This window comes from Mustela erminea, chromosome 7 (genome assembly GCF_009829155.1).
Source record: "Mustela erminea isolate mMusErm1 chromosome 7, mMusErm1.Pri, whole genome shotgun sequence".
Taxonomy (NCBI): domain Eukaryota; kingdom Metazoa; phylum Chordata; class Mammalia; order Carnivora; family Mustelidae; genus Mustela; species Mustela erminea.
This window is the reverse complement of record NC_045620.1, coordinates 135,891,769-135,902,248: the sequence shown is the minus strand read 5'-3', so window position 1 is coordinate 135,902,248 and position 10,480 is coordinate 135,891,769. Positions and strand designations below refer to the sequence as shown.

The following is a 10,480-nucleotide window of genomic DNA, read 5'->3' as shown; positions in this document are numbered from 1 at the left end:
CACCACCTGTGGGGCTGAGCTCCGAATGCCAGACCAAGCGACTCTGAGGTCCCAGGGCTTGGCTCCCACCTTGGGACTGGAGAAGCCAGGCCCTCCATGTGCTTGTGACCATGGCTTCCGGCCCAGGTGCCCTGGTGGAGTGGCTGGGGGCGCCTGCATGAAGGGGAGGCCCCCTGGGCCAGGGGGGAGGGTCAAGGATCATTCACATGCCCCGTCTTGGAATTTAGAATCCGACATCCCAGACCGCCAAGTGGGGGCCAGTGGTGTCAAGCAGCAGAGAGTCGTGAAACCAGGGCCAGTCACTCAAAGTCTGTGGTCTCCGTTTCCTCAACTGTGAAGGATACTAGCTGCCCCACTAGCCCTCTGGGACCTGAGGCTTCATTTTCAGAGATCCCAAGAGCCTCCCAGTCACCAGACTCCATAGCCGTCCCAGACCCCCCTCACGCCCTGGACCGCCCCCCCTCCACCTTCCAGAGTCACTTGGGGCCCAGGACAGAGGCCACCAGAACTTAGAGACCCAGCAAGAATGAGATGAGCCGGCCACCCATCCCAGCTCCTCCCAGGCTGGCGGCCAAGTGCTTTGGGCCTCCGTCCAGCAGAGAAGAAAAGACTGGTCAAAGCCGGGTCAGACCCAGAAGCCCCTTCCTGTAGGAGTCCAGCCCCAGCTCTCAGCCCATCCTTTCTAGGAAATAAGATGGCATGGACATGGTGCCGATACGAATCCCAAATTTCCTGTTTCTATAAACTGAGATATCACACACACATACACACACACACACACACACACACACACACGTGCACATGCACACACACGCACAGGACGCTCCCCAACAGCCACTTCTGACCTAGCCCAGAGAAATTACCATGCACAGCAATTCCAGGAACAGGAAAAACCAGACCTAGGGAGCTCTCTGAGTCGTAGGCTGTCGGCCTGGGCAGGAAGACAATGCGCCGCTCCCAGGCTTTATCTCCTGTGCACTTGCGCCTGCCCTGCTCACGGCCAGCTCTTCCTCCCGAGGGCGGCCGCTCAGCTCAGGCAGAAGGATCCTTGGCACTCAGCGCCCTTGGCCCTTCCCCAGGCTTGCCCTGAACCGAAGCACCCGTGGGGGTGTGTGCTAAAATGACAGACGGGTCCCTCCTGAGCATGGTCCCCGGGCCACCCACACACCAGTGGGACGTGACCGCATACAACCGGGAGCCCCAGGCACAGTCCCGGCTGTCCTCCTCACCCAGCTCCCACCGGCTTTCCGCAGACTACCCTCTCCCTCCACCTGTCTCCAGCCATCCAGCCCTGCCTCTGGCCTGCCTGGCCCTGGGGGGGGGCGGGGTGCTCCTGGAATGGGAATTCCAGACCTCCTGTAGGGGGAGGAGTCTGGAGGAGAAATGGGAGGAGACAGGTTGGCTCCTGCTTCCCATAAGCACCCCAGGCAGCCTGGCCTGGGCATAGGGGCAGGGAGCAGGCCTCAGGGCCTCTCAGGCTCCCTGATGCTGAGCCTGAGGATGGAGGGAATGCAGGCACCCAGGGAAGACTTCCCAGAGGGGCTGAAAGGAGCTGGGTTCTGAAGGATGAAGAGGAGTTTGTTGACCTGATCAGAAGGAAAGAATGTGCGGAGAGAGAACAGCATTCGCAGAGGCCCTGGGACATGAAAAGGGGCCTATCTTGCTGGGAAACTGGAAACAGCTCTGGGCTGTGAACAGGTTCCCTTCAGAAGGTGGAGGACGGTGGGCCCGCCCTGAGTGTCTTTCCCCGTAAGCGCTTAGTGGGAGTGAAGCAGGAGAGAGGCAGAATCTGACTGTGGGTTGGGAAGAGCCCTTGGGAGGTGAAGCTTAACCTGGAAACCCCGGACCACGTCTTCCAATGACCTCGCTTCCTCTAAGAAACACAGTAGAGACTTTGTCCGGGGAATTCTCAGAAAATCTCGGGGAGCACGCTGGAAGGGCTGGTTCCTGGCACCCTGGGTCCTACCAGCGAAGTGGTTTGTCCCCAAGGTTTTGTGGAACCAGGAAAGTTAGCTCTTGCCCTGCTTGAGAGACAGGGAAACCGAGATAAGGGGAGGCTGCGAGTCAGGCAGTCTGTGCCTGTGCCAGGAATAGCGCTCCCATCGCCCTGGACTCCCACACTCGGACCACACGCTTTTGATGTGGGTACAGCAGCAGCATGCATTTTCCAGCAAATGCACCTGGGTCGCCCGTGTCACCTCCAAATGTGGGCACCTAGGTGCTGCGAGGTGCTGCACCTGAAAAGCCGCCCCCCGCCTCCCCACCTTCAGAAGCTGGCAGACAGTTGTGCAAAACCTAGAGCCAGAAAGGAGACCTATCCGACGAGAGCGGAAGCTGGCTCTGTGCTGCTGGGACACCAAGGCCCTTACTCTTCGAGTTCATTCCGAGTCTATCCTCTTCCACACCTTTGTGCCATGATCTGTAGAATGAACAGCATCTCCCCCAGCACACAAAGCGCACGAGGATGGGCACACGGAAGGTGAACGGCTTTCTTTTGCGGGATAGACAAAGGCCGTCTGGACCGAGGCTGCTTGAAATGGAAAGGGGATGGAGATGCGGCTTTGACCAGATCATTCCGAGGTCGGTGGTGCTTCCCGAGGGCTCACCTCTCTGTGGCTCACAGATCTGTGGAAGAACAAATCCTGGTCAGCTCATTGCCATCCCTCAGCAAGGTCCAGAGCTGCTCCAGCCAGCAATTATGGAGGGCAGGCCACCAGAGCGGGGACTCCCAGAGCTGGCCCCTGCCCGTGCACAGTGGGGCTGGTCAGCTACCCCAAGAAGCAGAGGTTTCGAAAGCCAGGGTTTTCTTGTTTTCTGGGCCCTGTGACTCTTTGGAAGGGAAAAGCTAAAGCATTGCTTGGCAATTCTGTTCTCAGTCCAAAGGCACGTTGCTTTGGAAAGTGGTCAGATTCTGCATTTGCTGATGTTAGAGTCCAAAAATATGGCCATGGAGAAAAGGGAGGGATGCATTTTAGGATTTAAGATATTTTCTCAGACACCTTTTAAACATGATTATAGCCCGAAATATTAGTGGCTTGTGGATCTTCTGTTCAACAAAGAGCTTCTACGGCTGGGCCTGCATGTACCAGACATTTCTGGGCAGCTACAACTTTCTGCTCCCATCACTCACCAGCTGAAAACCCTCCGAAGTGCCCCCACTGCCCTCAGATGCAAAAATTATCGCTGTCTGCATAGTGTTCAGAGAGGACCACGCTCAGCGCTCGGCACGCATTACCTCACTTCGGTCTCAAAACAGTTGGAAAGGGGCACTTGGGTGGCTCAGTTGGTTAAGCCACTGCCTTCAGCTCAGGTCATGATTCCAGGGTTCTGGGATCGAGTCCTGCATCGGGCTCTTTGCTCAGCAGGCAGCCTGCTTCTCTCGCTGCCTCTGCCTGTTTGTGTGTGCTCTCTCTCTTTCTCTGACAGACATATAAATAAAAATCTTTTTAAAAAAAAGTTGTGAAAGAAAATATCATTCAACCCATGATACAGATGAGAGAACAGAGGCTTAGCACACAGACGTGTCTGAGCTTATCACCCTGTATGTTGTTAGAACCGGGATGAGCCCCAGGTCCCGCAAGGCCATGCCCAGCCTCCCCCACCACCAGTGTAACCTCTCATCTTTCTCCCTCCCCTTCATCCAATTCCCATCCTGGATGAAATAGTCCCCACCTCACTCACTACTCCACTGAGCCACTCCCCACTCCTCCCCGGCCTCCCCCGGCCTCCCCCGGCCTCCCGCAGCCTGCCAGCCCATGTCAGGTCAGGGAGCTTCTCCAGAGGAGGCGGCCTCCTTGCTGTGGAGCACGGGTTTGGGCTCTGGGCACCTGGTGTCCCCTTGCTGTGTCCCGCTCAGAGTCTGGTACCCATGAGAGGCGCGGCAAATGTGCATGGGAGAAGCAACTTCATTCTGCACTGGCGGGGGCGGGGTGGCGCTGGTACAGTTTTCCTTCTTTGCAACCCACATCAATGAAGAAATTAGTAAAATTTACTGATAATGCCGTGCTTGAATGCGAGACAGGACCACCTGCGGAGCCAGGTGGAAGCCCAGACTGCCCGGGGTGGGGTTGGAGGTTTTGCATTTCACCCAAGCTCCCAGGTGTCCCTGCTGCTGGTCCTGGCCTCACCCTGCCACCCATCAATGCCCACTCCCTGCTCCTGAGCCCACCCCCGAGCAGAAGCCTTCCAGACAATCAGGACACTTAACTAAACGCTAGTGAACATTTGGGGCCTCTTCAAAGCCCTGGCCCACAGCACAAAAACAATGAAAGGACCCATTCGAAGTTTTCTATCTGAAGGAGTCATTCGTTATAGTGGGGGGTTTTCCTCTGCATTTTTAGAAATGCCAGGAAATATAGTTTTCAGTGTGACTACCACAGCCGCATGTGGGGCACAGCAAGCTCACCACAGTCAGAGCTCCGGGAGGACCTGGGGCTCCCCGGGAAAGGGGCGACGCTCAGCCTAGGGTAACGCTCTTAACTAAAACACAAGACCATTTATTTTGGCTTTGGTACATACAAAAAAAAAAAAATTTCCTCCTACCACACACGCGCGTGTACGCACGCACACACACACAAACCAGCTTTCGGTTCACAATGAATGCGTGGGTCTTTTCTGTGTCTCTGTTGCTGGGGCCAGGGGAAGGCCCCGGGGGACAGGGGTGGGGCCGTCCCCACGCGCAAGAGGGACAAGTTCCCCTGCACATCAGACCAGCACCCCGCTGGCCCGGCGGGTGAATCACAAAGCCCGCGTCCTTTCCCAGTGACTGTAGCTCTCGGCACTGACTGAAAAACCAGTTAGCAGCTGCAGGAAATGGGTAAGAGCACTGACCACAGATAAACCGTAGGACTGCACAGAGCAGCGGCAGCTAGACTCTGGGACAGGAAGCGGCGCTGTCAGGCCGCAGCCCCACACCCGCTGGCGGGGCACTCCCGGGGCCACTGGGGGCTGTGCACCCCGATGATGCTTCGGCTGCAGCTGGATGGGGGGTCAGCAAGTGCAGAACATGGCCCGCCAGCCGGGCATGGGCCCCCAGCACCCCACCCTGTGGGGGGGAAGCAGTGGTCAGAGGAAGAAAGACACCAAGAAAGCCCCAGGCTCGGGAGTTCCAGAGGCTTCTGTCATCAGCAAGGGCGGGGGTGGTTTCTGATCGTCAGGCCTGGGCTGTGCACCAGGGATCAAGTCAGCTGCTGCCCCCACGCCCTCCGGAACAGGGTCCCTGCAGCCCCAACAGCCAGATACCAGGAGGAGAGGCCCAGGCCCCATGGAGAATACGCGGCGGGAGTCACTGCCTGTCCAGGCTACGGACCTGCGGTTTTCAGTTACGCCCCCAGCTTTTTAGGCAACTTAAAGGACAGAGCCTGTGACGTTCATAGCGACAGAACATCCTCGCCAGGCACCGTCAGCTCCTTCCATGCATGACCCCATTTAATGTGCACAGACCTCCTAGGAAGTAGGTCGGACTGTCCCCCACTTTACAGATGAGCAAACTGAGGCTCCAGGAGTTAAGTACACTGGGCCCTGCGCCGAGATGTCTGTAGGGGGCAGCGCCCAGACTCACAACCTGATGCAGCGTCTGCAACCCACACCAGGCTCGATATCCTGTATCCACAGGGAGCCCCGAGGTGTGGAAGCGAGGCAAAGATGGCAGGGGAGCGGAGCTTCGAGCTGAGCGCCTGCGGTCAGCCTTGGGAACACCCCTCCAGGGCCCAGGCAGGACACTGGCCCAAGCAGCCTGGTGAGACAGGGCCCAACCCCTTGGCACTCCAAAACAGACCCAGGGGTTCTTCCCAGGACCTCCAGTTCAGGGTGGTGACCCACTAGCCCCTTGCTTCTCTGTGCGGGGCTTCCTGAGAAGCAGCCTCAGGAGGAGCGGCTCAGCGGAGAAGAGCTGCCTTGAGCCCTCCTGAGGCCTTCCTCAGACTCTCCCCCTGCAGGCAGCACCGCTGCTGCGGCAGGAAAGGGGGGCTCACTTCCAGTCTCTGAGGAGCAGCTAGGCGCACCGGCCCCTCTGGCAGGAGCGGCCCCCTCTGCTGGCACCGGGGGCCACCTCTCAGGGTAGCAAGACAGGAGTTCAGCTGGGCGACTGACTCACCCTTGTTCCTGGAACCGTCTGAAGGCGGGAGAGGATGCTGTGGGTAGGTTCTAACTGTATCATCTGGGCTGGGGCCGGTAGCAGATGGTCCTTACAAAAAAAAAAAAAAAAAAATACTTCCATGTGGGCTTAAAATAGCCCAGCGCTCACCATCAGCTGAATGGGGAAATGTACGGGCCAGTCCGTCACGTGGGGGTGGGCGCGGCCGCTGCAGGTTGGGACACAGGCTCCGGTTCCTCCAGCCGGGAGGGCAGAAAAGGGAAGCCTCGGCACCCGCCGTCTGCCTGGCCTCGTGTTAGGCAGGTGGTGAATGCAGCCCCCCTCGAGCCCCGTGACCGTCCTGAGCCCATGTGACCCAGGGCCACAGAGAGGACCTTGAGCCTGAGACCCACGCAGCTGGCAGGATGCGAGCAGAAGGCAGAAGTGAGCCGGGGGCCTCCCGGGCCGGCCCTGGAGTAAATCTCAGACCTGCCACTCACTCTCCGTGGGCCCGGGGCCGCCCCTTTCTTCCCCTCGGCTTACTTCTCCCCACAACGGTGCGAACAGAGCAGCACGCCGCGGGGCAGCGGAGGGTCTCTGTGCCCAGGGCCGCCGTCTCCAGAGAAGCTCGCAGCCAGCGGCTCCCTGAGACCTGAGGGAGCCTGTGGCCTTTCTCCCCTTTTTCGAAAACTCCTTTGTGTCCTTATTTAAACCATGCTGCATTCTGGCGAGTCGAAGTGGCAGCTCTGAACGTCTGGGTCTAACATCCCACCCTGTGGGCTGGCGCCATGAGCTCTCGGAGTGGAGGGGACAGGGAACCACAGGAAAAGGGCCCCAGGCTGTGTGCCACGCGGGGAAGGCGGCCTTGGGACCCGCTCCTGCCATCCCCCTAGAGCGCCCAGGTGGCTCCGAGGGAGGAAGACCTTCCACGGGCAGAGCAGGTGGGGACCCTCCAAGGGAGCCGGGAGGCCCTCGGGTTGCTCGTCCGACCTGGGAGTCTCGCCTGAGATGGAGGGTTTCTGCAGAGCTCGCCTCGGGGTCCCTCGGGAGTGAACGGGGAGCTCTGCCGGAGACTGAAAAGTAGCTCTGATTGGTGCCAACTCTGGTGACATCCACGCTCCCCCCATGGCCCGTGCGGTCCCTGCCCTGGAGCCAGGGAGCTGCTCCGTCCAGCGCACCCGGCGAGGACCAGAGCGGCGCCCCCGCGAGACGCCCGCGGCCCGCAGGTGACGGTGAAGACGCGCCGGCGCGTCAGGGGCCTCTGTGGTTAACTGTCCGGCGAGAGCCCCCCTGGTTCCCGGCCGCGTGGCCGCAGGCCACTCACACAAGCAGCCGGGCCTTACGCGTGGCGCGAGGGCGGCTGCGGTAGCAGCCTCATCAGAAGGGCCGTCGTTCTGTGGTGATGCTCTCGGCGCAGCGAGCTGGTACCAGAGGTCGCGGGACTGAGGTCAAGCCCCTGGCTCTCCTGGCCGGCTCGGGGCTGGAAGGGGCCTGCCGGAACCCCGTGCCCCAAGTCGAATCCGCACGCACCGCCCTGAACCCCACATCCCCCCGACGCCGCTGTCTCTCTTCCCTCCAGCGCTTCATCAAAGGGCCGTTGGGCCGCCGCCGCTTCCTGTCCTTCGGCCCACGTGGCCACCGCTGCCCCCTCAAGCCACCGCGTCAGCTCCTGCCAACGTCACCAGTGGCCCCGCTTTCCGAGTCCAAGACACATTTCTCAATCATCCTCTTACTCAACTTTCCAGCACCACGAGGACCTGCTGGCCTGACCCCTCAGCTTCAAGGACGTGCGTGTCCCTTGGCTCCTGGGACAGCTCCAGCTCCAGCTGCCCCTCCCCCCTCCCGATGCTTTCCTCCGCCTCTCGGCCCAGATCGTCTCTCTCTCGCAACATCGGGGCACTGCCGGCCTCGATGGGGCCACGTCTCCCCTTCACCCTCTCTCTAGGCAAGCTCACCCACTCCCACTGCCTTGGCCGCCCTGGGTCCACCCACCTCTCCCAGACACCCGGGCGGGGCTTCCCCTGCACCCACAGCGGCAAGTCCCCCCTCACTGTCGCAGACGGGCCTCAGGTTCAACTCGTCCCAAACGGAGCTCCTGAGCCCTCCCAGACCAGCTCTGCTCCCGAGTCTGCAACTTCCCGAATGCCCACGGCCGGCGGCTCGGTCACCGCCCTCCCTCCTGCCCCAGACGGACCTGCCCGAAGGGGCTTCCCTCCCGGGGGCTGGCAAAGCCACCTGCACTGTCTTCCCTCTTCACCCCCGCCCCCGCGGAGCCAGCCCCATCTCTGGGACGGAGCAGGGCCACGGCCACCGAGGGGTCCCTCCGCCTCCACCCAGCAGCCTCCAGGGCTGCAGAGCCGTCCACATCTCAGATGCGGCCAGGTCACCCTCACTCCCACAGAACACCCTCGGGTGCACAGCAGAGCCCCAACACCCCAACGTGGCCTCCTAGGGCCTGCAGGCATGACAGCCTCAGCCCTCGTCTCTCGCGCCCCGACCCGTCCCTCTCTCCTCTCACTCCCTCTCATTCCCCCCCTCCCTCCCCATCTGCTCCCCTGCCCGGGCCCTCCCTTCCAGAGCCCTCTTCCTCTGACCTGCCCCAGCCCTCCGCGATGTCCACCCAATGCCCCACTCACGCTTCCGATTTCCTCCTAATCACCGCTGTCTCAGGAAGACCTTCCTTCCTCCCCGTGCCTGCCTCTGCCCCTCCCACGCGCCCACGGGCCGCGTCTCCTATTATCCCCCCTATTACCCCCCCCCCACCTCCCTGCACCAGTGTCTTCACAGCTGTTAATAAGTTTGGGATTACTCTCTTATTTCTGTGGTTAACATTTCTCTCTCCACTGGGCTGGTCGTCCCGAAGCCCAGGGGCCCAGCATTTGGCCCAGCGGTGGATCAGGGTAACGCTGTCCCCCGGGGCCCTGTCTGTGAGCCGTGGGAGGGCCTGTCCCACCTACCACATGCCTGTGGCACTCCCAGCCCTTGTGGCAGCAGGAAAGGCCCCTCCACACAGCGCGGGCGCCGGACCCCCGGCCTCCTCTGGCGGGACTCGACAGTGAGCCTGGAGACGGTCGCCTCGTGCGTGGCCTGCCCAGAGCTCGGGCGCAGGCCCACCGTCAGCCCCGCTTGTTGTCTCACCGTCCGTGGCGCTCGAGCCACAGGAGGACACGGTCCAACCTCACTTCACCACGTGCTGGGAGAAGCTGCTGGTACCGTTCCTCTGTTCGTCACCGTCTCTGCCTTCTCCCTCCCTGCTGCTGAACGTCCACGCAGGCCTGCCCAGCCAGCGGACTGCCCGGAAGAACCGAGCTCCTGTGCACACGCCAGGAAGAGCGGGCACAGCGGGGCGTGGGGACCGCCTGAGGTCCAGGCGCTGTGCCGGACTCCCGCTGCCCGGCCCTTCCCCGGCTCTCGGCTGTGCGCTTCCTCTGGTGGGATGAGCCTCTTTGCCCACCATCCAAATCCCACTCACTTCAACCAGATCTGGTGAACTTCCACTGAGCGGGCGGAACTCACCTTGGGCTTCGTGCTCCGTGCATGCAACAGACGTCTGCCAGGCACCCCCTCTGTGTCATCGCGACCACCCCAGCAAGGACATCCACGGCCCCCCTGGCCGATGTCTCCCACCGCCCATGTGTGTATGGCCCAGCTCGGACCTCATCTGTGCTCGTTCACTCGGTCAGTATAACAGGATTGCTTCGGGGTACCTGGGTGGTGCAGTCCGGGAAGCACGACTTTTGACTTCAGCTCAGGGTCATTGGATCAAGTCCTGAGTCAGGCTCTGTGCCCAGCGCAGAGTCGGCTTGTCCCTCTTTATCTGCCCTCCCCTGCCCATACTTGTGTGCACACACCCTCTCTCTCTCTCTCTCTAAAACAAATAAATAAAATCTTTTAAAAAGGATGGCTTCACACCTGTTCTGTGCTAGGACAACGCTTGGCCCTGATCACACAGTAACTATTAATTCCACATGTCCCTGGCCACAAGGAGGTCATCTCTGAGCCTTTTCCTTCCTCCTCTGCCTGCTCTTTTTAATCCCTCATCCCCCTCTTGTCCACGCACTCTGTGGAGTCCTGGAGACACCTGTGAGTTGGGAAGAGTTTCTATAGCTGAGACAAGTCACAGGGTTTCAAATGGAAAACAAGGATGCCACAGACACTGGGAGCGGGAGAGGCTAGCGTGGGTAGAGCAGCACCCTGGGGTCACAGGAGCGATTAGCCTTGGGTCCATCCTTAAAGGGTGGACAGTAGCCCAGCAGTAGCTGATACTGACTCAGTCCTAACAGCGTTCTGATCACCGTATCGGGACCGTTTCCTAACCCTCACGGTCGCCCCACAGCAGCTGTTCATTCGCTCGCATCGTGGAGACGATGAAACTGAGACACACAGAAGTCATTGGCTTAAGGTTGG

The 10,480-nt window shown here is 60.4% G+C and overlaps 2 pseudogenes; one reads left to right on the top strand and one right to left on the bottom strand.

Annotated features, from left to right (window-relative positions):
* Positions 1–2,475: 2,475 nt before the first annotated feature.
* Positions 2,476–10,480, bottom strand: part of LOC116596233 — a 77,290-nt pseudogene continuing 69,285 nt past the window's right edge.
* Positions 4,829–9,833, top strand: LOC116596232 (annotated as a pseudogene).